The sequence below is a fragment of the Aulonocara stuartgranti genome, assembly GCF_965226115.1.
Source record: "Aulonocara stuartgranti genome assembly, chromosome: 6".
NCBI classification, from domain to species: domain Eukaryota; kingdom Metazoa; phylum Chordata; class Actinopteri; order Cichliformes; family Cichlidae; genus Aulonocara; species Aulonocara stuartgranti.
Window position 1 is genome coordinate 26,465,542 of NC_138944.1, and position 24,708 is coordinate 26,490,249.

A 24,708-nucleotide genomic window follows, 5' to 3' on the forward strand; every position below is an offset into this window, starting at 1 on the left:
CGAGCAGCGAAACTCCGCGGTGATCTGAAAATGATGTGCCGGGAGTTGTGCCGTTCTCGGCCGCATCAGTAACCCTCGAGCTCCCGGCTAGCTGTCGAGCTGGTGGGTAGCAGACGCCTCTGAAAACGTCGAAGCACTTTTGCAAATATGGGATATCTTGATAAACCGAGCAGATATTTGATGTTTACACAACTACTTTCTCGCCTGAAAATATGTTAAAAGTTTATTTTGTGACCCAGAAAGATTAGTATGAGTAATTTTAAAACTTAGTAGCAGCCGCCATTGCTGGAAACTGGAGTTTGGCTGGGCCGCGCTATGAATTCTGGGATATGGTAGTAATTTGGACAGCCTTCGGCGCGTCGCTGTGACGTAATCGGTCTACAAATGCGGCCTCAGGAGGATGCAGCCCATGAATTGTATAATATAATCGCAGTATAATCGCAGCCTTTGCGGTTAGAAAATTGCACTTGATCATGTCGCGATATTATCGCAAATGCGATATATCGTTCAGCCCTACTTTATACCAGAGGTGGGACCAAGTCATTGTTTTGCAAGTCTCAAGTAAGTCTCAAGTCTTTATCCTCAAGTCTCAAGTCAAGTCTCAAGTAATGTCAGGCAAGTCCGAGTCGAGTCTCAAGTCACTGGTGTAAAAGTCCGAGTCAAGTCACGAGTCTTAAACTTTGAATTTCAAGTCCTTTCGAGTCTTTAAAAACCCCCGAAAAAAAGCATGTTGCCGTTATATGCTAAATGTAAATATTAGACCATGTAATTTTAAAATCTGTGTTTTTCTCAACACATGACAAAATAGTGAACTTAGAAAATATACACAAATTGTGAAATTGCACCTCTATAAAATGCAGCTCAATTAAACCTAGCTCCAAGAATAATTTTCACCGACAGTTCTGAGATAAGCTGCATGTTATTCTTGGATGCGGTTGTAGGACCAGCTTTAAAATCGCATGACAAAAATATCATACATATTAAAAAAAACTGTATCACCAACGTAGCCTGGACAACATTTGCTAGTTAGATGAAGTCAGCTATCTCATCGTAGCATATTTATATGCATATTTATAATCATACGGTTCTTGGAGTGAGTGCACACACTCATGAAGTTTAGTAACTTCCGGTCACTGCAACAAGCCCAGGTACAGTTTACCGACGGATGGGTACAGGACCTTGAAATGCACCGTGTAGAACGAAAGACCATCATACGTATCATAAGTTTACCAGTCTCACAAATCGTCGTCATAAATACACATTCGTTAACCGTTTATTAATATAGACTTTGAGCTCAACGGTAATTAGTCAGTAGTGGAAATAATTTCTGGTACCCATCACAGAAATGTAGCAGTGACAATAATATTGTATGCTGTAATCGTACTGGACAATTAGTGATACAAAAAACCTGTTTTATCCTGTGAATAAAAGTATATGTTCTTGTCAATGTACCATAATAACAGAAGCGAAACGCAATATTGTGTCAGGACAATTCACTATTTATGCACAATAAATAAAGGAGCATAGCGCGACAATTTCTGTTCAGCGCCAGACTTGCTTGTAACCTATATCACCAATTATGTTATGAAAATGACGTATTAACTACTAAAAAACACTGACCTTCGTGTAAATGCTTGGAGCAGACTAACCTGTGAGCTGGAGTGTTCTGGGACGTTATATTTGATCTTTGAATGGCTGAAATCCAGGCCATCCGTCGCGTCTTTGTTACTTCGGAAACATGGCTCGAACAATTTCTCTTCAACGTCGTAATCCGATAACAACCGATCTCTTTACCCGTCGGCTTCCCGTGGCTGTCATGCGACCGGCTATTGCAGTTAATAATACAACAGCTTCTTGACATTTTTGTGTTTCTTTTTATCGCTGTGTGACTGATTTCAATTGAAAGCCTGCGTGCGCTAGTACCTCTTGCCACGAGTTCCCAGAATCCTTTGCGGTTTTACCCCTGAATGACATCACATTTTCAATCTCTATATAATATGCATGTTAAGTTTTATATTTGGGGTGAAATATCAAGTCTTTTCAAGTAAACCGGTTCAAGTCCAATTCAAGTCCCAAGTCATTGGTGTAAAAGTCCAAGTCAAGTCACAAGTCTTAGAACATTTTTTCAAGTCAAGTCTAAAGTCATAAAATTAATGACTCGAGTCTGACTCGAGTCCAAGTCATGTGACTCGAGTCCACACCTCTGCTTTATACACACTTATAACTAGATCTTTCAAATTTGCTCAATGGAAGGTTGACAGTCAAACTTTTTGACAGTCAACCTTCCATTGAGCCCATTTCTGATGAGGCTTCAGTGAACAGTAAATGGATCACCTGACGGGCCAGATGCATCTCTCAGGTCCTGTATCAGGTCTTTCCTGGATTTTCTTCCTGGTTCTGTTATTTTGTTGTAAGTTCTAGCCCTGTCCCTTTTTCCTTTATCCTGCTCTTGTCCAGTTTTCTCACAATTCTTAAGGCCCAAGTTATGCCACATTTTTTGGCAAATACCTTTTTGGAATCACCTCGTTGGTGAAAAAAACTTTTACACTTTTACGCCAGCCAAACTCTGTTATGTTTGGTATTTTTTGTAGATTCATGTAAAGAAATGGGAAAAAATCCCGTGTTTTTGCAATGAGCTGCTAGTGACAAAAGATAGATACAAACCTGATTCTTTGCTAAGTTGCCTGTTCTGTGTAGACCAAACATTGCCTCATCTTTTTCATGCTTGAATGATTCATAGGTCACTATTAAGTGGCTTAACAAACAAAAAACCATCTGGTCTGAAAATGATCGGGTACAAGAACTGGACTAGAAATGAGTGAAACAGCAGCCAATGTCCGAAAGAAATAACTCCAGAAAGCTTGGAGAACTATTGCTCAAGTCTGGCTGTCGCAGTCTTTATCAAGCACACAGCTGAATTTGAGAATTTATAGACATATTAAGTTCTGTTAATAAGTCTTTCTTAACCAGGATGAAAATGCAGACTTATATGACATTTGTCTCTCCCATATTGGAGATATCACTCAGTGTGAACAGCACTGTCACCTGGAGAAGTGGAGTTTTCGGCCTCCTCCTCAGAAGATGTGGCAGCCTTCTTCACAGTCTCCTTCTTCTCCTTCTTCTATTTTAACGGACTTCTACATATGTTATTGAAAAAACACCATTTATTAATTTATTACTAAATTAATAAAATTGCTACTAAAGTGGAAAACATAGAGTAGGCGACTACAGTATTTAGGTTACTTAAAAACTTCTCATATATAACACCAAAGCCCTAAATAATTTTTTTCTCTGTTAGGTAATTTGTGGTCCTTTTTCCATAAATGATCATATCAACAGTACTAGAAAATAGAAAATATTACAAAGTATATAAGGTGGTGTGAGTGTGTGTGCGTAAACAACAAAACTCACAGGAGGAAGTCATGGAGTAACCAAAATAAGAGACACTGTACAAACTGGTGGATGGACAGAACGCTGGGGGAGGAGTAAGGAGGTTCCTGAGAGAAGAGGAGAGAGGGGAGCGTGGGGGACGGAGCCAGACCTCTAACAAGTGATTATACTGAACCCCCCTCCATCCCTCCGCTCCCTTTTCTCCCCCTCAGGGCATGGGGACAAGAGAGCAGCAGGCTGGCAGTGTCTGCATGTGTGTGTGTTTATGTGTATCTATATATACGTGTGTGTGTGTGTGCGCGCGTTTGCACCCTGCCTGTTTCAGCATATTGTGCCCTCAAACACAAAAAGATGATTAGTGGGATTTTCTGTTGGCTGAACAGCATGCCTTTAAGACTGAGACAGCTGGTAAAGGATGTTCAAGATGAAATGGTCCTGGGGTCTCCTCGAAGCCATTCCACTTGAAGAAAAGACAGAAAATAAAAACAGTTTCAGGCCAACACACAGCGCACGGCTCTATTCACGGGCTGTGCTGCATATTACAATGAAGTCACCTCATTCATGAAGCTGAGTGTTATTCCTCTGATGGACAGGTTGGGAATAATCTAAACATTTCTCTGTTTCTCTTTACTTTTTTCATTACACATATTAAGGTAAAGTCCATTGCACACACACACACACACACACACACACACACACACACACACACACACACACACACACACACACACACACACATATGCACGCATGCACACACGCACGCACAAAAGGTGTCCCTTTTGCCCAAAGGTTAAACAAATATATTGACTTTAAACAAACTACACATTTACACGCCCAGCTCATATTAAAACAAGGGGCGAATCTCGGCATTCTTTCCAAGCTCATATAAATCCAACCAACAATATCTATTTATTCCTTTATGCAATATGCCTTTAATAAACATAGTGTCAGAGGGAAACCAAATCATCCACAGCTGAGAGCATGTACGAAAATCAATTAAAATGAAGTCACGGAGCTGGCTGCCCAATTGTCTGTGGCAGTTATTTGATATAATATGGTTAATACTACTGGCTGGGTAAATTAACACAATTCTTCCACCGTGTGTGTGTGTGTGTGTAAGTGTGTAAGTGTGTAAGTGTGTGCGTGACGATAAGGGGGAGGTTTGACGGAGGGCACTTGGTTCCCAGGGGACCTCTGGGAGTCAGAGTAATACAGCTTGAAGTAAACAATAGCAGTAGCTGACCAGAGAGGACCTCAGATGCTTGCAGGATCTTCTGGCTATAATTGAAGCTATAATAAATTTTCAGTCGTCTACACATGCACTACAACTGAATGATGCATTGTGAATTTTACTATTATGATTATTACATGCGCAATTAGCAGCATTAAAACAAACAGTAGGAGGTGAAAGAGTTACCTAGTGACCGTCGGCCAGCAGCTGCTGTCAGTAAATGTGTTAAATTAACATCATGAGAATTGCTTACTTTCATTGTAGGAGTTAGCTTAGAAGATCCACACTATTTTACCTTCAGTGCAATATGTCTGTCTCACACATCAACGCTCTCAATATGTGATTAAGAAGAACAAGAAAGAACAAGAAACGCCACAGTTATCATACCCTCTCTTTATCCCTCCAAATGCAAAGTTTCTCTTTTATGTGGAACATCATAAACGCTTCACTGTGGCTCCACCATGCTTCTAGTTTATGTAAGCCTAGATCACCTGTGTTGCTACAGCTGCTCCCTGCTTCATCTCTGGTAAACCAGCTATTTCTGGTGGATGTAAAGAAATGTCACTACCACTGTGCCAGGATAGAAATATTACTGCAAAACTTTGATATCCTGCAGAGACATTTATGAAGCAGCGATAAGCTATGGATAAGGATAAGGAAAGGGACTGAATGAAACAGATTTTGATATATGCTTTATTATGCAAACTAACAAAAACCCACCCCATGTGCATTTTCTGCCAGGCCCGGGGCGCTTTTTCAAAATTTTTGTATTCCTGTATTTAGAAAGGGTGTGTTGAGAGGTACATACTTGCATAAAATCATAGTGGGATACAAAAATATGGACAGTTAGCTTAGAACACAGACAGCACACAAAACTGCTTACATGGTTTAATCCAGCAGTGCAGCATAACACTATAGAGCCCACCAGCACCTATAGAGTTCATTCATTATTTCTAACCTATACCTAAAAGTGTCAAACTACATACTACTATCAGTTAATGCCCAAAGTATACGTATCATTAAGGAAACAAGACAATATTATTGTTTAGAAAAGGAAAACTAGTTTTTCATGGTTTAACTAGTGAAGATGGTGTTGCTAATTTAAACTTCTTTGTATGTAATTGAGTAGTTTCATTCTTTTACAGTTATATATTACACTTGTTTACAAGTGTATGTTTACACTTGGTACAAACATCTAATTAATTATAATGATAGCTTACTATAATACATATCATCTGTGTTTCTGTCTGTGTGTTTATTTGTTTGTTTGTCCTTTAACTCCTCCTATATGTTCAGGAGTTGAGGAACCAAACTCACCACTCAGCTACATCTTAGGCCCCTGAAGGTTCTTGTCTATATCAGATACTATGATGTCATCACGTTGCTTAGCAGCTCCTTAGCAATGGGCTAAAATGACCTGTTTTTAGCATTTATGAACCTATAATACATTATAAAAGCATTGTATTATTTTAATTTCATGACAATAACATCTCATTTGTGTTACTCATTATTTATATACAAAAATGTAATGATACATGCCTAGGAACCACCTAGCGAAGAGCTAAAATGGCCCATTTCTTAGCATATAAACACCAGACTGCACCAGACTTTTTAAATATGCTTTCGTAATTAAGTATATCAGATTCTCAACAGCACATGTCACAGACACCATAGCACTGGCATATACTAATTGGTTAAAGGTCTGTGTAATTTCCTACGGACACTCAGTTTAAAACATTTTAATGAATTGTTTAGGAGCAATATGTACACATGGTTTGTTTTTTCATTTTTCTTGTTTTGCTGCCACATCTCTCTTGTTTTTCCTTCCCTCCTTTAATTTTATATTTACCCGTAAGAACTTTCCATCTTATTCTGGCTCCTTCTTTCTCACTCCTGAACCACATGGCCAGTCATTGTTGGTGGTGCACTGTACTGTGATGCATGGACTTTGGTGGATCGTTTGTATGGTGTCACAGAGCGATTGATTCTGGTGGTGGTGGTAGAAGGGGGGGACCAGGAGAGGGGAGGCGGGCAGAGGGGCGGTGGCCAGGCCCCCCCCCCACGGCCTGCTGGGAGAAGGAGTTGAAGCCAGGCGCTGAGCTTGAGGGCGGTACTGAGGGTCACAACACATTGTTCTCCCCTCTCAACCCGTCTGGAACCTGTCACACACTTGTAATGGATGGTGAAAGAAAGACTTTGAAGAAAGAAAGGGGGAGGAAGTAGAAAAAAAAGAACAGTTAGAGGTATTTTTGGATTTTTCCCCGTGATTTTGACAAATGAAGGATCAATCAAGCCCTCGGCCTTTTTGGAAAAAAATATGATAGCTGTGCATCTGTTTTCAACAGCTCACAAAGGGTGAAGAAGAAATATTATTACCGAATGTTGGATTTGTATTTACTTTCTGTACAAGAAGTTAATGACTTTTTGAACAAGCTATTCTAAATCAAATTTAGAATAATAATTCAAACTAATATAAAACCATTTCTGTACACTATTAATAATAATCCTTTTACAAGGAGGGGCATACATAAATCTTCAGACTCCAGCTGTTGGTGTCCATTTGTTTGTTTGGTAATCTTTAAGATGCATGACTTTGCTAGAAATTTCCTGCAAATATATTTTTTTAGTTTGTTTTACAAAGTAAATACAAAGCTGGGATTTTTAACTATAAACTTTTTTTGCTGTTTAAGACATGATAGCTAGTGATCCTTTCATTGCCATCGGATTTTTTTTTTTAAAGTTTTACTGCAGTTACTAATCCGAAGCACTGTTACTGACTTGTATGTTTTTGAACAGGCCCCCCAAAATGGTAGCTGTCTGAACCGTGGTTATTAGAGATAACTAAAACTAGACTAAAACCTAAAACTAGACTTGAAAAAACATTTTAGTTAACTAAAATAAAAAAAAATAGAATTTTGAAAGAATTTAAAACGAACTGAAACAATTTTGTAAACTTGAAAAACTAGCTAAAATAAATATCCTCCCATTTAGTTTCTGTTGGTTTGGTAGAATAGGTTATCACAGCTTGCTTATTCAGGTTTTGATGAACTGTGAGTCAACTGCTTACAAAACATTCTGCATTTTTTATTGTAATACCTACACTGGGAATATGCCTCCAAACATTTAATCATATTTTTAAAAAGATGAAAACAAATGAAACTAATAAAAACGAAAACTAAGAATAACAACTAACCTGAAACAAGCAAACACAATCCAGAAACTACGTAAAAATAAAAATTAATTTGAAAATTCAAAACTATAATATCTCACATGTGAGTAGGTACATAAAAGAATAATTTGAATCTGAATTATATTTATATAATTTATATATATTTATATTTATATAATTATAATTATATACTCATTGTGCATCACTTTATCGCTGCAGGTTGGTCACTAACCCAGGTATCCTAGGTCACATGTCAATCAATGATTTCCTGCATTCTTGCTGCAAGTTTAGCTTGAATTACTCGTCTTGAAGTTGAAAAAAGTTTTGTGTGAGCAGCAGTTATTTCACTCAGCGTCACTTTAAGTCACTGGATGTCGTTGACTTTCCATAGTCTCAGCGGCTCCTAGTCACTTCCTGTTTGGATGGTAGTTTAGGCAACTAAATGTAAGGGAAACGCCACAGTTACACTTAATAAGAAGGCTATCATTTACTACAGGTCTGCAATGGGAATCTCATGTGCTACACATCCAGCATCACCAACATGCATACCACTTCCTGTACTGGCACCGATTGTGAATCATGAATTGGAATCTCATCCAATACAGAGAGCTTCTGGTGAGCATTATCATTGTCACTGCAGTTACTGCCCCATCACGTTCCTTTAAGATTGAAGCATCTCACAGTGGCTTGAACAGCATTTGTGTGCAGCCTACTCCTGCAAGTGTGGCAAGGAAAGGATGCACTACTGCAAATTGCATTCATCCACTGTTGTACTGAGATACATCAGAGCAGGAAAAATGCCAAGGAAGCACCGCTCTTCTGTTGACTACACCTTCCTAATGTCGACAGACCTGAATTACATGCTAGCTCCCATTCATCTATACTTTGAGACCACTCTGACAGAGTGTAAATCAGTGATTTGTAATATATGTACAGATATATTTATACACACACACACACACACACACACACACACACACACACACACACACACACACACACACACACACACACACACACACACACACACACACACAGATATATACTTGAGTGATAATGCTAAGCTACGACAGCCCTTTTCTTTTGGATCAAATTGTGACAACAGGTGAGCAACCGCTGACAGATCTGAAGGTCCTGAGAGCATAAAACCTCTCATCAGCAGCCCCAGAATGAAGACACGGAACAGGACACTGGATGACAGAGCTTCCCTTGGTATGTGTCATCGTGCGTAGGGTATTGTTGGCACTCTGGACCCTGCATGTGTGGCACGGTCCACATCCACTGTTCCATGTCTACATCAAGGAGCCGGGGGTGTGTTCAACATGCAAATGATTGCAGATCAGTGGGGCCACTCGCTGCCTGAACTCTCCTGTGAGCCCCTGAACAAAAACAAAATCCCTCTAGCACAGCCACATAGCAGAATGACAATATATGTCAGAGAGTGTGACACCACTCTTTGAGATACGATATCACACGGGTCAGTGTGCGCATATTAAGTCCAGCTCTCACTTCCCTTCCACTTACACAATATTTCTTCCGCCTAGCAGCGCTGTCTGAGTATTTCTGAGGTCCATGTGAAGGGGAGCATATAACACAAAGGCAATGAGGCTTAATTAAGACACTTTAGCAAGTGATCACAGTGGGCAGATGGCTTTCTGTAGTGGATCCAAGCTCAACCACGGGACACTGTGAAGTTGAAAAGAACTGCCAAAGGGGGCTCTGCAAGTGGGCTTCCCTTCTCACCAGCCAGACGGGTGGAAGGTCAGGGGGATGGATGGATGGAAAAAGATGCACGGGTGAGAGGGGTGAGGTCTGAAAAGCAGACCACCCTGCTTCCTTTTATTAAAGGGAAAGGTATCCTGTAATAACAGGACCATGTGTTAAGGATTGATGACAGTTATTAAACACTGCAAAAAAGCCGGGACCAGGGAATCTCATGATGCTGTGGGATCTCTGTTCAGAACAGACATCCATGTAGACGGTGTTACCACTCACAATGGTTGTCGTCACTGCGCTCTCTCAGCCCTGTAAGACAGCATGGCGTGTCTCATTTTTAGCTCAGTGTGTTTGTCAATCCTCAGCTGGCCCTGCTCCAGCAGCAGACAGATCAGAGGATTATGTAAGCTGGAGGGGCCTTGAGCTAAGTGTGCTGAGAGTTACTCAGAGGTGTGATTTGACAATCTACGTGCCAAACCATCGCCCAGCCCTCAATACATGCAATAGATGTTAGTGATCACATATCCAGAGGGGTAGAGCGAGCAGAAAGAAAGCAAACCAATATTTTTGTTATGTTTACTCTCAGCGCTCTTCTTCTCCTGTGTTGCTGTTTCATTTATGTGAGCTGAAGGGGGTGCGGAGTGAATGGGAGATGGATAGAAACAGGTAAAAAGCAGCAATTTATCTTCAAGGAAACTGAGCTAGGATAGTAACTGTTGTTTTTTTTTGTTTTTTCAAATGAGCACAGCACAGATAAAACAGAGTAGATTGCCACCAGCTTCTCCCCATCATCCTGTTGACTCATGGAAAAGATATATATAAAAAAAATTGTGCGTTTTTCTTAAGGTGTATGTAAAACATGACGTCTCTTAAGATGTATGTCTGTGTCCAATACTGTAATTTATTAATAGAAAACTGGCCTTTTCAAAACCACATTTAAAAAAAAGTTATTTAGGAAACAAATGATCTCAGTTTGACTCTCTCTGTGTCAGAACATTTCCCCCATCACCAGAAATCCAAGTGCATACTTGAACTTTTTGTTTAAAGCTACCTGCTGATCTATTGGCAGACTCACACGAAGATATTATATTATTAGATTAGATATTATATATACGAATATTTACCATTTGGTGGATTTTCTCATCTGATCATCATTGTAAAACTAAAGCAGAAAACAGAAACAAGTCATATAATACATAATACTTATACTAAATAAATATGTCAATGTATTTGAACTTTTTAGTGAAGTAAAAACAACCCTTCACTGTTGAGATTGCAGAATAAATCTGAATCTTATCTTTCAGTTCTAAGATTTCATGCATCAGGATGTAATTTAAGCAAAAAAAATCATCTCATGCTCCTGTGGTCTTAAAATAAGGTAAATATAACCCGAGCTGAATAACAACACACTGTGTAATTATTTAATAAAAAACGAAGCCAAAATCTAGAAGCAGTGTGAGAAAAGCTAAGTATGATCCACATGATTCACCCTCAGCATACGTTACTTAAAATCTTTGCTTTCTGTGTGACTTCATCAGGCTCTCACATCATTCTTGAGAAATTTTGGTGCTCTCTTCTTTACAACGTTGCGTCAGTTCATTGAAGTTTGAGAGCATTCATTCATGCAAAGCTCTGTTATTATCTCACTACATTTCAGTCAGGTTTACGTCTGGACCCAATGCATGGAAGGTGCCCTGGTCCAAATCCAGCACCATGACAGTTGGTATGAGCTGAGCATTATGGCCGGACAGGTCAGAACTGCAATACAGCATGAACTAGAGCTAGCATTATGTTCCTCACTTATAAAAGCTGGTGAGCATTGGTCCATAATCTGTGTCCACTGGTGCATTGTTTGTCGATGCAAAGGACTGTTGTGACTCAAAACTCTCCTTTGAAGTCTCTGCCGTGACAAGCCGCTGAGCCGTGGATGAATGGATGAACATGGGCATCGGCAGCCCTGCCAGCGTGGCGCCCATTCCTTTGAAACAACCAAGGTAAACGTATGCAGCGTGCTATTTTCATCCCTCCGTGGCTGTCAACCTAAATCTGCCTCTCCAACCGGTCATTTTTATCACTTGCCAAAGCTGCCAACTGGTGATAAACTTTTAAGTTAGTTTTTAAATTTCATTTCCCTAGAGTCAAACCGAGCAGGAGTCAGCTAGAATTTGCAATGAATTGCCCAAGGGCAAAAATGTTTTGTTTTTTCCCCTGCACCCACTTGAACAGAAAAGAAACAAATAAACTGAAAAAAAAGGAACAGAGGAAGAATTGCACACAGACAGCAAGGCGAGCCTACAGACATCCAAACACACATGTAGAATCTTATTTTTTCAGGAACATAAGAGAGCCACATATCTGTTTGTCAATCAATCAGTCAGTCAATCAATCTATCTATCTGTCTGTCTACCTATCTATGCATGAAGAGTCAGGCGGTCGTAATAGCGAGGCAGCACTTGTTAGAGAGGTAATATCAGGGTATAAATAAATCCTCTGTATCACAGATGGGGGAAAGAAAGAGAGTGAGCATAAAGAGAGCCATTCATCAGTCTCCCGGGGGAGCGGGACAAATTAAAGCCCATAAAAGGGCCTCATTACTGGGGGCAGCTCTCCTGTCTCAGCCTCCTTCATCCTTCCACATCACCTCTCTCACTCTCTCATTCGCTCTCTGTTTCTGCTTCTGTTTCTCTCTCTCTCGCTCTCTCTCTCTCTCTCTCTCTCTCACACACACACACACACACACACACACACACACACACACACACACACACACACTCACAAAACACCATAAGCACCACCACTATCAGGGGGAAATTATACACATAAAACACTAAGGATTCCAGTGCTGCTGCTAATATGTCCGTATGACAATGTCCACAGGCACTCGCTGATTCATTCCACTGTGCTGAGCACACACACACGTTCTTTGCATATTGTATTTTAATTGATTGTTATAGCAGGTGATGAAGTCACTCTATGGCTGTTTTTGTGCTTGCTTAGAGTACCTTTTGATCATTCTGACTTATGGGGGCTTACACATTTGCATTTTAATTATTTTTACTTAGTGTTGTGGAAAGGTGGAAAACACAGAGCACTTGAACTTTTAGACCCACAGCAAGACTTAATGAAAGGGCAATTTCCACACATTATGCTCTTGTATAACATCTCATTGAGGACTGAGCCCAGCTGATGAGGAGATAATGTTGCTGCAGCCACCTGAAGGATTACATTATCCTCAGTCCGTTGAGCAGCTCCTCACTGAAAAGGATAAAGTGTGTAGCAAAGTTTATTTCTACTCATCCATACATGATGAGAATTTATGACCAAAGAGAGAGGAGTGACAGTATGACCGGTGATTCCCAGCACTGTTTTGCTACTGTAATATGCACAAAGTAGGCTTGTGTTTTGTTATGGTAGTACATGTTTTTGGTATTGTAGCTTTGCAGATGACACCCACATTTATGTAGCTCTCTCACCAAATTATTTTAGCCCTATTGATTTATTATTATTATTATCAAAATGGGATAGCAGCAAAGTAATTAATTAATTAATTTGATTACATGTAAAAATTGACATGTTATTTTGCTGCGTGAGTAAGGTGGAAATTATTAAATTTAATGAAATTTGGTCCAATGAAATAAACTTGACTGGCATATATCCCGTTTATATCAAGCAAATTTTCTTTTAATGAATTATTATTTCTATACAAATAATAAAACTTTGATTTTATATATTTCTTAAATTTTACATTTTATTTTATAAAAAGCTTATTCAAGTCCTTCCAGTAAGACATGGCATTTAGTTCATAGTATTACTTTTTGTTTACAAGTTAAAAAAGGGTTTGGGCTCTTAACATGTAGCTGACATATTTAATCATCATAAACCAGAAAAAGTCTTTGAGAACTCCAGGAAGCCAAGTGGTGCCTAGATCTAAAACTAAACAGGATGAATTAGCTGCTATGATGCTCACTGCTGGAAACTAAGTAACTCTTAACTTATCAGCCTTTATCTTGGCACAATACCTGTATTTTTTTTATCATTTAATTGGACTTTGTTCTCTTATTTACCTGCCCCTTATTTTATTCATGTTCATTCTTTTAATCTATAGCAGATGCTCAATCTATCAATAGAGATACTAAATAGCATTTAGTAATATTCTGGAAAAATAATTGGAGATTAGGTATCGGAATTTCAGGAGCAGAACCACGCCTCCAACACGCTCTTTCCGGTTCTTATCTATATATGTTCCGCCAGGTCTGCAAGCTGTTCATTCTCATTTACGTGCCCCACCCTCTCTCCCCTTTTCAATTCTTTAACTTCTTCACTTCTATTTAGTACATGGGGATCTGCCAGGTTGCCCTTTGAGGCCTTTACCTACTAAAACACTGTCAAACCTAAAATGAGGACGTGGGCCCAGGTAGTGGAAATCCTGTTAACCTGTGGATGTTGGAGTGAAAGAGGAAGTAGAAGAAGAGAAACACACGCAAACAAATTCCACTGTTGTTACGACAAAAGATTTACAGCCTTTTCCAGGTTAACTATAGTGCTTTGCTGCATGTGTGAGCTGCTTTGGGAAACGCATCTTCAGAGTCGAAAACTTCAAAACGCAAGAAATGTGCCAAAGCGACTGAGGAAAAGATGGAAAAGCGAAATTTTACAAAAATAACATTGAAGCAGTTTTTGTTTGTTTTTAAATGGAAGCAAAACTTAAAAAAATAAAATAAAATCCTACAAATAAATTCTCTGGCCTCTTGGCAGAGGCTGAACATTGTCATATTATCATGATCATTTAGGTTCTGTTAGCAAGCAGTAGCTTATTTTGAATGGTTCCGCAGAAATATTGCCTGCCTATGTGAGAGCAACAGAAAGAATAAAGTTTTAAGCTGGACACCCTCTGCTTTGTAAAACCAAAGGGAGACTACAGATTTGGGTGATCATTCCCTGCTGGCTCACCGGTGTCGTCATTCAATAAACATAAACCTTAAAGCTGCCCTGTGGCGCTTTCTTGTGCACGAGATATGGTCCCATCAAAATGTGTTAAACAAGTCCTTCTGAGCCAGCAAATATGCTGAATGCATTTCCTTCCTTTCTGAAATACTGCTGCAAACCTGACTAAAAAATATATTCATGAATATTTACATCAGCTTGTCGTCTTCTTTTCCCCCGACTTTGTTGGCACATTGCTGCATCTTAGTGTGGGAAACCACCGGTTGTTATGTGCGTAGCATCACCAAACATTCCTGTTTGTGCGTTCCTTTGGATAAACACGTGATACAATAGTGCGTCTGCTTACTGAAGCTCTATAGCTTCAGCTTAACAACAGTTAAGCAGTGGACAATAAGAAGTGGGCCCTTCTCCCAACGCCGGGTATGCAAAAGCATGTTTTTAGGTGATTGTACAGTTACAGACAGCAATACACTTCAAAATGTTTATGGCAAAAGAAACAATTAGTCATTTCAAGTCGACAGTGCTGCTAAATTACATGTGTTTGCAGAAAGTTTTTGATAGGATTGCAAACCAAAACTCGCAAATAAGTCAAGAAGAAAAGCACAACATTTAATGAGCACAAAGCAAGAAAGCTGCTCTGGGACCCTTTGCACAACTAAAGCTCCTCAGCTTCACAATCCCACCACCAATCCTCCTGTTTTCTCTCTTAGAAATTAGCCTACAGACTAAGTGTGGAGTTATGTGAGGCTTCTTATTTCATTACAGGCCCCGTGTAAATAAAAGAAATTTGCCATCAGTACAGGCGAAAGTATGTTCTGAATCCTATGAAATCCCTGACATGAATTATTGACAGTCTAATGGGACTGTGCGAATGATGCTGGAGTTGAAGCCTGAGAGCAACCATTGTGAGGAGAAGCTTTAATATAATACCAATTTCTCTCTCTGCATGATGTGTATCAACTACCCCAACCTCCAAACAACCTCCGCATACACACCCCAGCCAGCCGCAACCACAACTAACACCTGTGCATACACAATACACAACAAAACCTGAGTGGATACAGAACAATTTTGCCAGCATACTTTCCCAAAAAATTTAAATCACTTCAGGTTTGGTTACAAGCCGTCCAGAAGAGGCACAAATAAAAATGTAGAGTAAAACTCGGCGTCTGTTTACTCTGAGAAACCTTGTCAAATTACACTTTGACATCTTGTATTACGGCAGCGTGAAATGAGAGCGGTTGATAGGATGTGAATCAGAGAAAGCTAGATGAGATGGTACAGCTCTTGGGGGGATTCATTCCAGCATTCGCCCCACGGAGACGCTGGATGTGTAACATCTCACTTTATTTTCCTCAACGCAATGTGAGGCCCCACTTTCTACTTTTGTCTTTCAGCTCAAATTCGCACACAAACTGCATACTCAATGATTATTTGCATTAAATTATTAATATGCCAATGGTAACTGTGCTGGGCTTTGGAGTCGGTGCAACCAGCGTATATTCTTTCAAGATGAACATGGCAAGAAGGAACTTCAAGGCTGGTAGCCCTCATTTAAATCAAGTAAGAAAAGAAGACACTATTGATTCCATGCTCTCTCTCGCACATTGGTTTGGCTTGCCTTCCAAAACATTATTTCTTTGCAAGGGGGTGGGGGGTGGGGAGGGGGTCCCCATAGAGCTCAAAACAAAGAGGACAGACTTGTTTGAGGGTAATACTCTTGTGCACAGCGTGAGGCATGCACTAACAAGAAGGAGCAGACTGAAAAAAAATGTTCCAAACTTCATCCATAGTTGTGAAGCTCCTACCTTCGTGGCCGCACAATCAGGGACAAAATAAAAAAACATAGCAAACAATGACGGGACAGGCGTATCTCGAAATATGCCACATCCAGATGTCTCACGTCAGCATGTGAACAAACTTCAGGTAAAAATAATAAAATTAAAAGTGAGAGATGGGGAAAAAAAAAGAAGAAACAGTAACAATTTCCTCCCATCAACATGCCAGCATTTGTAATTTAACCCCTTCAACGATCAACACTTAAAGACACCAGCATTCATTTCTCCATCATCTCCATCATAATGTAAAAAGCCGAGTTTGAAGGTATGGTACGAGACAAAGCCGAGTCTGACTCGCTCAGCTCACGATCAATAGAAGGGAAAAAGACACAGAGTCTGGAGTCTAATTGATGGGGCTGCTGTGACTGCTGCCCTTCAGAGAACAAGTGCTTATTATTCGCCCGTTGATGATTTGACACAGTTTGATCTGCACATACCCAATTGCGGGGTTTCTCTGCATCAGGGTTTGTTTACGGATTGATTGATCAAAGGGCTCCCGCATGTCTCCGTTTGTTTCATGTGCGCACACTGAGGGACACTTTTGGCTTTTATTACTGTAGTGTGAAAATTGTAATTTTTGAGTCCATTTGATAAACACTAAAAGAGATTTATAACACACCTAGTTCTGTAGTCCCGACCTTGACTTTCTGTACTGTGTAAACACGGTGTAAACCTTGGAGTCTGAAAACATACAGGCTTTTTAAACCCGAATGTTTACGCAGTGAAGGGAACGAAAGAAGTTTTACTCGTATAGCAAACACGTTCATGTGTGTTTAACAAGTTTAAAAAATAAAGCTGCAATAGTGAGAGCCCCACGATGCTCGATACAGTTTAGGAAACACAACGAACACATAAAGACTTCTGGAATATTACCATTGTGTTTAATCTCTGGTATTATTATCTTTGGCCTTTACAGTTACAGTAACTTATTACTCCTCAAGTTATTAACTGCTAGCACCAGTAACATTGTTATAAAGAGGGCAACCCAAATATAAAAATACGCTATAAAATTTCCTTCATGAAGATAACACACTGATTATTTGCTTGTTTTTGAGCATGTCATTTTAACCAAAAAAACCCTGTTCAGAATAGTATTTGCCAACGTTATTTGTCACACAGGCCTAGAAACCAGTCAGCAACCATCTGGTAACAACCTGTCATAAGGCAAAACTGTGTGGTCTCTTACTGGTTGGCATGTGTTTGTTGGAGGAGGTCGGTAGTATGACATTAGTTGAAAGTTGCTCTGAAATCCTCCTTGTGATTGCTTTGGCTGTTGTCATGTCTTTTGTCCTCTCTTTCCCCCCTTCGCCCCAACCACTAGCAGCAGATGGCCGCCCCTCCCCAAGCCTGGTTCTGCTGGAGGTTTCTTCCTGTTAAAAGGGAGTTTTTCCTTCCCACTGTCAGCAAAGTGCTTGCTCATAGAGGGTTATATGACTGTTGTCTTTTTTTCCCTATGTTGTATGATTGTAGGGTCTACCTTTCAGTATAGAACACCTTGAGATGACTGTTGTTGTGATTTGGATTAAAAAACTACTTGGCAAGCAGTAGTGAAACTATGAACATGTGACGCAAAATTCAAACGGAAACCGTTCACCTTCAAAATAAAAAGTCTTGCCTGCAGCAGTAAGACATGACTTCTACTCCATTTCTGTTTTTTGTTGCGCTTTTTTGTTTCACTACATCTCGGAGAGTACATAGCGAGTGTTTGCAGACAAGACGGTGTCTTCCACGCTTACTACAGTTGTCTGCACCAATCTGTTAGCAATTTAAAACTACATTTTATTTACACCATCATTTACTTGAACGTAGTAAAAATGTTACACGTACAAAATAATGATCCTAAAATTCCTTTTACAGGAAGTTTACACTCATACTTCTACTTGGAGCAGCACAGGCACCTCTAGCTCTATTTTGAATGGAGGGTGTGGCCTGAACGGAGACAGGTTGGTGTAGATTTCAAGTTATTATGTAGTTTTTATAATGATTAAAAGCAGCTTGGCTAATGCTCAGTGGTTTAAGCACTCTAATTTCTTTTCTAGTATGTCCACTCTCCCTATCTCTCTCTCTCTCTCTCTCTCTCTCTCTCTCACACACACACACACACACACACACACACACACACACACACACACACACACACACACACACACACACACACAAATATACAACCAAACAAACAAGCACACTTTCACACCGTGACATTTTAACACACACACTGCACACACAGTGGCGATGGCACTGGTACACCATGAATACTGCATGCACAGTATGTTTAAAGCACATACAGTTTACAGAGGATCACAACCTACACATGCTTCCTGCTGGCAGTGCTTTGGGGAACTGTACTGGCATGATTTGTACAACTTACACTTCATAAAGCATTTACCAGGCAACATTTGTGTGAGCTGTATATTCACAGAGAGCAGCAACTGACAGACAGGGAGACGAGTGAGAGGATGATGAAGGAGCAAAAGGGCAAATCATCCTAGCTCAGCGTCTGCATACAAGCAGTTTATGTGTGTCATACATACTCTATATATTTTGTGGTCTACAGGCTGCTTGTGTCTGTGCGTAATGTGCGTGTATAGATGTGTGTGTGTCTGTGTGTGCGTGTCTTCTGGTCCAGGTCATTAGAAGCAGCTTGCTGTGCCCTGATTTGTGCATTCACAGTATGTGAACACAGCATGACATCGATTAGTACTTTGTGTGGCATTTCACACAGGTCTCATCTCTCAACCTTCATTTTCTACTGTCACTGGATCAACTGGATCAGATCTACGATACGCCTGCGTGTGGGTGTATGTGTGGGTGTGTGTGTGTGTGGGGGGGGGGGGGTGCAAAGAGAGAGAAAGATAGCAAACCAGTAACCTTTCCTGTGTTGGAGTGGTGCTAAAAACCAGTTGAGAAGTCAGCTCGCCAGGGTGAGTGGTTAAAAGGATCCCGAGTGTTATCCTGTCAAAAGACTTTGTTTTGTCAACAATGTGTCCTGGCAACAGCTAAGCCATGAACATTAGTAGAGTTTTCAATATTTTATCAATGCAGAACACCGAATTTAGGCCAAATATCAGTTGTATAAATACCTGGGCAACAGGCATGATTATGCATAACTAATATTACTGTCACATTTGAACAGTTTTCAGTCAGCAACATTTACAGATTTAATCAGTTTAAGATTCTCAGTAAATCCCATTTGTGGGGAAGAATTAATGCTCCTGCTTCTGCTTCAACACTGCGGTTAAAGTGATTCAAGTTACTGCAGATCATTCGTGGCTGTTTTTTCTTTCAAAAGTGAAGTAAAAAGTTCAAGTTAATTTTGCTATTGAACAAAGGAAGAGCAGTACTAGTAAAATGTGTGTAGGAAAGGAGAACTTTGACAGTCAAATCAAAGCACAAAAAGCCAGCAGGCCTGTTTGTGTAGGTCTGTGGGTGCTCGGAATGAATGCATCCATTTGAGGCATGTTTGATGCGTTTCAAAATCCGAAAACAGCAGCATTTAAACTGACACTGATGATACTATGCACAGGTCAAAGATTTCACCATGTATTGGAAGAACCACCAAAGATGGACCACACATAGAAAATCTTGCAAACACAAGGAGTGGCTGCATTGGACACTTTTAATTGTGTCACACTGCAACAAGATATCCTGTCTTCACTGAAGGGGGTAAAATAAATGACCTAAAAAAGCACAAATATGAGCAAATGCACCCACACCAGTGTAGGTTCAACACAATCTGCAGTGTAGTTGAGCTGGTGATATAAATTTTTTTGAGTTTGCTAATACTATTGCAAAAGGCTGTGTTTAAATAACATTTAGCTTGGATCCTTTTGTGTTATTAGTTTATTTAGGCTTGGGGTGTTAACTGTTTTCAGCTTCTGAATAGTGGCACGCCAGAAAAAAGGAATGACTCAGTTATGGGATGTGTACATGTGGCTAAAATTACTTCATTAAGCTTAGGAACAAGTCTTATTCACAGTTAAATGAAACCAAGATTGATCAGTTAAAGTACTAGTAATATGGTTCATCCATTGATGGTTCTTATTGGCAGCTCATCCAGGATGTACTCTGGATGAGCTGCCAACAAGAACCTAATCCAGCAGTCACATGAACACCAAGTTGGGTCAGTTGTGCGAACGCGAAACCAAAATTTTGATTTCAACTTCTTTCCCTAACACTGCATTCACTTTCCTTTTCATTTCTTTTCTGTCACTTTTCACATGAATGACTGTGTTTAAATCCATGAACGCTTCCTACAGATTAGTTCTAGTCAAACCCCTGAGTTCATCACCCCGGCCTACTTTGTTCGCTATTTTTAGAGAAGAGTTACCAGAGGCACACCGGACTTTACACACTGATGACCCAATCTCACCAAGCAAAGCACAGGATTTCTATCTTTGTAGATGGTATAATCATCATTTAACTAATGCCAATTGGATAGGGATGATGTTGACCAGGGAACAGGGAGGTGTGTATTTCTCTGTGGCAATTTGAGGAAACAGAAAATCTGCCCAGTCGATGTATAAGTGTCCGCCCGACTAACGCTCGCAGGTCTATTTGCACACACACATCCTAAATGAGTGGTCCTCAAACTTGGTAAGGTGCTCAGGAGGCTGTGGGAAGCACTGAGGGTGGAAAGCTGAAATCAGCACCACATGCACAAAAAAAAAAAAAGAAAATCTGGCTGAAACTACACAAAAAAACAGAACATGTCTTTTAATGAAGCAACCGTGGTCCTCGGTCATAATTTTCAAAGAAGTAGCCAAGATTAAAGTCAAAGGAGTCTCCCAATGGCTTCAAGTCTGCACTGCTTTGAAAAATACCCCCAGTGTACAAAGCACCCGCCTCCTCCTCCCTTTTTTTTCCACCCACCCTATCTTTCTCTCTTTCACACTCTTCTTGCTCTGTGTTTCTCTTTCTTTTCCCCCTTTTTCCCCCAGAATAACTGGAGATGCACTTTAGCCACCAATTCAGGCCCCTGATCCCATCATTAAAAAGGCTCAGGCAGAACAAGGGCTTTTTACGTGTGCGTGTGTGTGTGTAAGAAAAAGAGAGAGAGACAGACAGAGACAGGCTGACAGACCTGGGCCTGCCAAACGATGTGGCGCTCGCTCTTTAAGTGCAACAGACACCTCCTCTCCGACTACAGAACTAACACTATGCCACGCGCACGCACAGTAGGATGAATAATTGATCGGCCTGGGGCTTCACGTGTTAAGAACAGAGGAGGCGTGCCAGTAGCGTTTTCACTTCAAATTTGTATTGTCTTTAGTCTCCGCCAGCCATCTACATTTCTAACACCTGCCTCAGTCAGATGTGCGCCGGTGCACTAGCCCCGGAACTATCTTTCATCTCGCACACACTGTTACTGGAAGAAGAGGAAAAAACACACACTTTCAAGAGATCATTATCCAGTAGAGAAACCAGGACACAAGTTCGATAGCTTCCCTTCTTCCTGCCGCCTCCACCGGCAGTAACCTTTGTTAGATCATTTCAGAACCTGCAAAAATCTTCAAAACAGGAAAGAGGCTCTGTGCTTGCAAAGGTTTCGCATATAAAGCGCAAAAGAAGTCTAAACATCAGGTCTTAATTGTGCTATTGAAAAAAAGAAGAAGATTTTCAGAAAGTAAACATGGATCACGTTGCCTGAAATGTCAAGAGCACTTATAGTGCAGTTATCAGCCTTTTAAAAAAAAGTTTAGTCATAAAAAAATGATAGGATAATCACATTAATTTAATGCTGACAAGTTATCATTGATATTACAACCTTTCTGGCTGAATTTTATTAAATTACCACGCAAGTGAGGTTACATCAGGGAGTTCTAAATATAGTGCAGGTGGTCTGTTTGTTCAGGGGGACAAAAAAGTCCCAGAATTTTCCAGATCAGTGTTTCTTCCTCTTTAAATAATGACACAATTAACCCTGGGAAGCTTTAGTCTATACGTTCCCTTGAGTTTACATAATATTAGAGATGCAGCATATTTGTTGATGCGCATCAAGGAAATAAAATGATGTATACACACCTGACTAAAAATCTGGATTTGGTTACAAAGACTTACGAAGACAGCGAACGAGCATCCCCGTGTGTTTAACACGTGAACACGCTGACATCTTTACTACCTTTGTTCAAAACCAAGATGTATAAATTTAAAAAAAAAAAAAGTGTAAAAGAACCAGTAACACATGCGTTTTTACTTTGATGCTTCCCCTTTACATTTTTACACTTGCTCCGAGGAGCAAATGTATGATTAAACAATAAATAACAGTGTTTAGTCTACATGCATTTTACATTTAAATGATTTAAAAGCTTTAAATTGTTGCTGTGCCAAATCAGGTATGGGCCACTGGATGTTAGAAGAAGTTGTGTGACCATTGCTCATCTCCTGAGAATTAGAGAGTAGAGTCACAAAAGATAAGTAGATTGGAGTTATGGTTTATGCATTACGTGGTGCTCGTGCTACATATAGACAATTTTGTAAATATATTTGCTTTCTTGTGAGAGCAAAATAAAATGGGCAATAGGCAAGTAGTTTTTGCTTTAACTTATCATCATCCTAATAAAAATGTTGTTGAATGGTTCTCTATAAGCCTCAGGAAGAGGATAATGCTTTTGTTTTTCCTGGAAAACTTACCTTTTATTTCGGATGTAACTCAAACAGTGACCCTAAGAAACTGGTATAGAAAGGTGACATGCAATGAATCTCAGCCAGCTGAAAGGGCTCCAAATAAACTCAGTAAGTAAAAAAAGTTGCTGCTATATAAATTGACTGTATGCGAGTGTTTCCAAACAGAAATCAGCTGCACTGGGGGGGAAGCGATGAAGCTGAAGCTGTCAGCCAACACTTTAAATAAATTCTAACCAGCATGAAGACTTCAAAATTGGGTATCCTGACTGTGTTAAACAGAGACACCAACAAACTGTCTAAATACCACTGTTTAATAGTGTATATCACATGCCTATGCCTTCATCTGTACCAGAGTCAGAGTTTAAAGGTGCGGTTTTAGATACAGTGCATTATTTATTAGACTAGCTGAACTTTAAGATTCTGAAAAGTTTAGCTCAGAGTTTCATCCATGTTTGCATCCAGCTCTCGGCAAGAAAGCAAATAAGCACCTTACCCAGATTTTCAAACTACCCCGTTAAGTTTAAGGTACGCTGAAGAATATGAAGTTTTTGGGGTTTTTTTTTGGAAAGTACGTAACAAGTTCCATCACTGCCTTGACTCGCCTGCCAAGCTGTTCATCACTATGTAATGTCCTCATGCATTATAAAGACCTGGCCACGATTGAAAACAGCACACTCAAAAACAACAAGTGATCAAAGATCCTGAAGTTGACTGAAGAGGAACTGAGATGGCTTGACCTTAAACATACTTGTGGTCCCCGGTGGATCAGAGAACCAGCTCCCTCCTCTGTAAACAGTCCTGTAATATTAAACACAGAGGGCGTCAAAGGGCTCTAACGTTTGCTCCTCTCGACTGTGCATTGGGATGTTTTGCCCAGGGTTGCTGTCCCACCATTATGACATCACTCAGGACTCGAGCAGCGGTCTATCAAAGGCTCTGCGGTGGCTTATCGTATTCATCAATGGAAAATATTCATATGCATATAGACCCTTGCCACCCTAGAAGGGGAAGCGTTTCCTTTTTAACGGCACCAATGCACTGGCAACACATGAAAAGTTACAAAACATCAAATAAGGCAGTGGGAAAGGAAAATTAAAAATACAAAACGCTGGGGTGAAAAAGCAGACATTAAAAGAAGAAGAATTTCTTTAGAAGACTAATCATTGAGCATGGCTTGATTAATCACCAATGACTTTCTTGGATAACTGTCCAACATTACTTTTGATTTAACATGCTGGGTGATCAATAGAAAGAGCTCGGGGTGTTTTTTCTAATTAAGATAATTCATGGTGTGGCTGGTATGGGTAAATTACAAATTACTTTGTACATGTAGATACACATTACAGAACTCTCAAGTACGATGAAGTTGTTAAGTTTTCTTATTCTGGAACTGATATCTTATCTAGTCACCAGCTGGTACGGACACATCGATTAGTAAGCTGCAAACTTGTGTTACGACTTAACAGACACACATTAAACCGAGAATATAAGAGAGAGCCCTCCGTCTTAATATTTGTTGCTTTTCTTATGCACGGACAGAGATCGGCCAGCTGTCTCCCCCCAGTTCTAGTTTTTAACCTGAGCTAAGCTAACCAGCTGCATCCCGCGGCTTCATTTTTAGTGTAAGCATATATCCCAAAGTGCCATATTCCTAAGAATCTGCTGTGCAGGAAGTGGTGTAATGTTATTGTCAGTTCAAAGACACACGAGAAGAGAAGTGCGACAGGGTGTTACGGTCCACATCCGGCAGGTCTGGGACATTGCTGCTGAAAAGCCTGTCTTTATTGGCAGCTCTT

The 24,708-nt window shown here is 40.1% G+C and overlaps 2 long non-coding RNA genes across 2 annotated transcripts in view; both read right to left on the bottom strand.

Moving 5' to 3' along the window:
* Positions 1-2,204, bottom strand: part of LOC309708825 — a 53,759-nt gene extending 51,555 nt beyond the window's left edge. Inside the window, exon 1 of the long non-coding RNA XR_014277330.1 lies at positions 1,650-2,204. This is a non-coding gene — a long non-coding RNA (uncharacterized lncRNA). The remainder of the gene's footprint in view (positions 1-1,649) is intronic.
* A 1,573-nt stretch (positions 2,205-3,777) lies between these two features.
* LOC309708826 overlaps positions 3,778-24,708 on the bottom strand; it is a 37,954-nt gene continuing 17,023 nt past the window's right edge. Inside the window, exons 2-3 of the long non-coding RNA XR_014277333.1 lie at positions 6,471-6,815; positions 3,778-3,850 (exon numbers count right to left, since the gene is read on the bottom strand). This is a non-coding gene — a long non-coding RNA (uncharacterized lncRNA). The remainder of the gene's footprint in view (positions 3,851-6,470; positions 6,816-24,708) is intronic.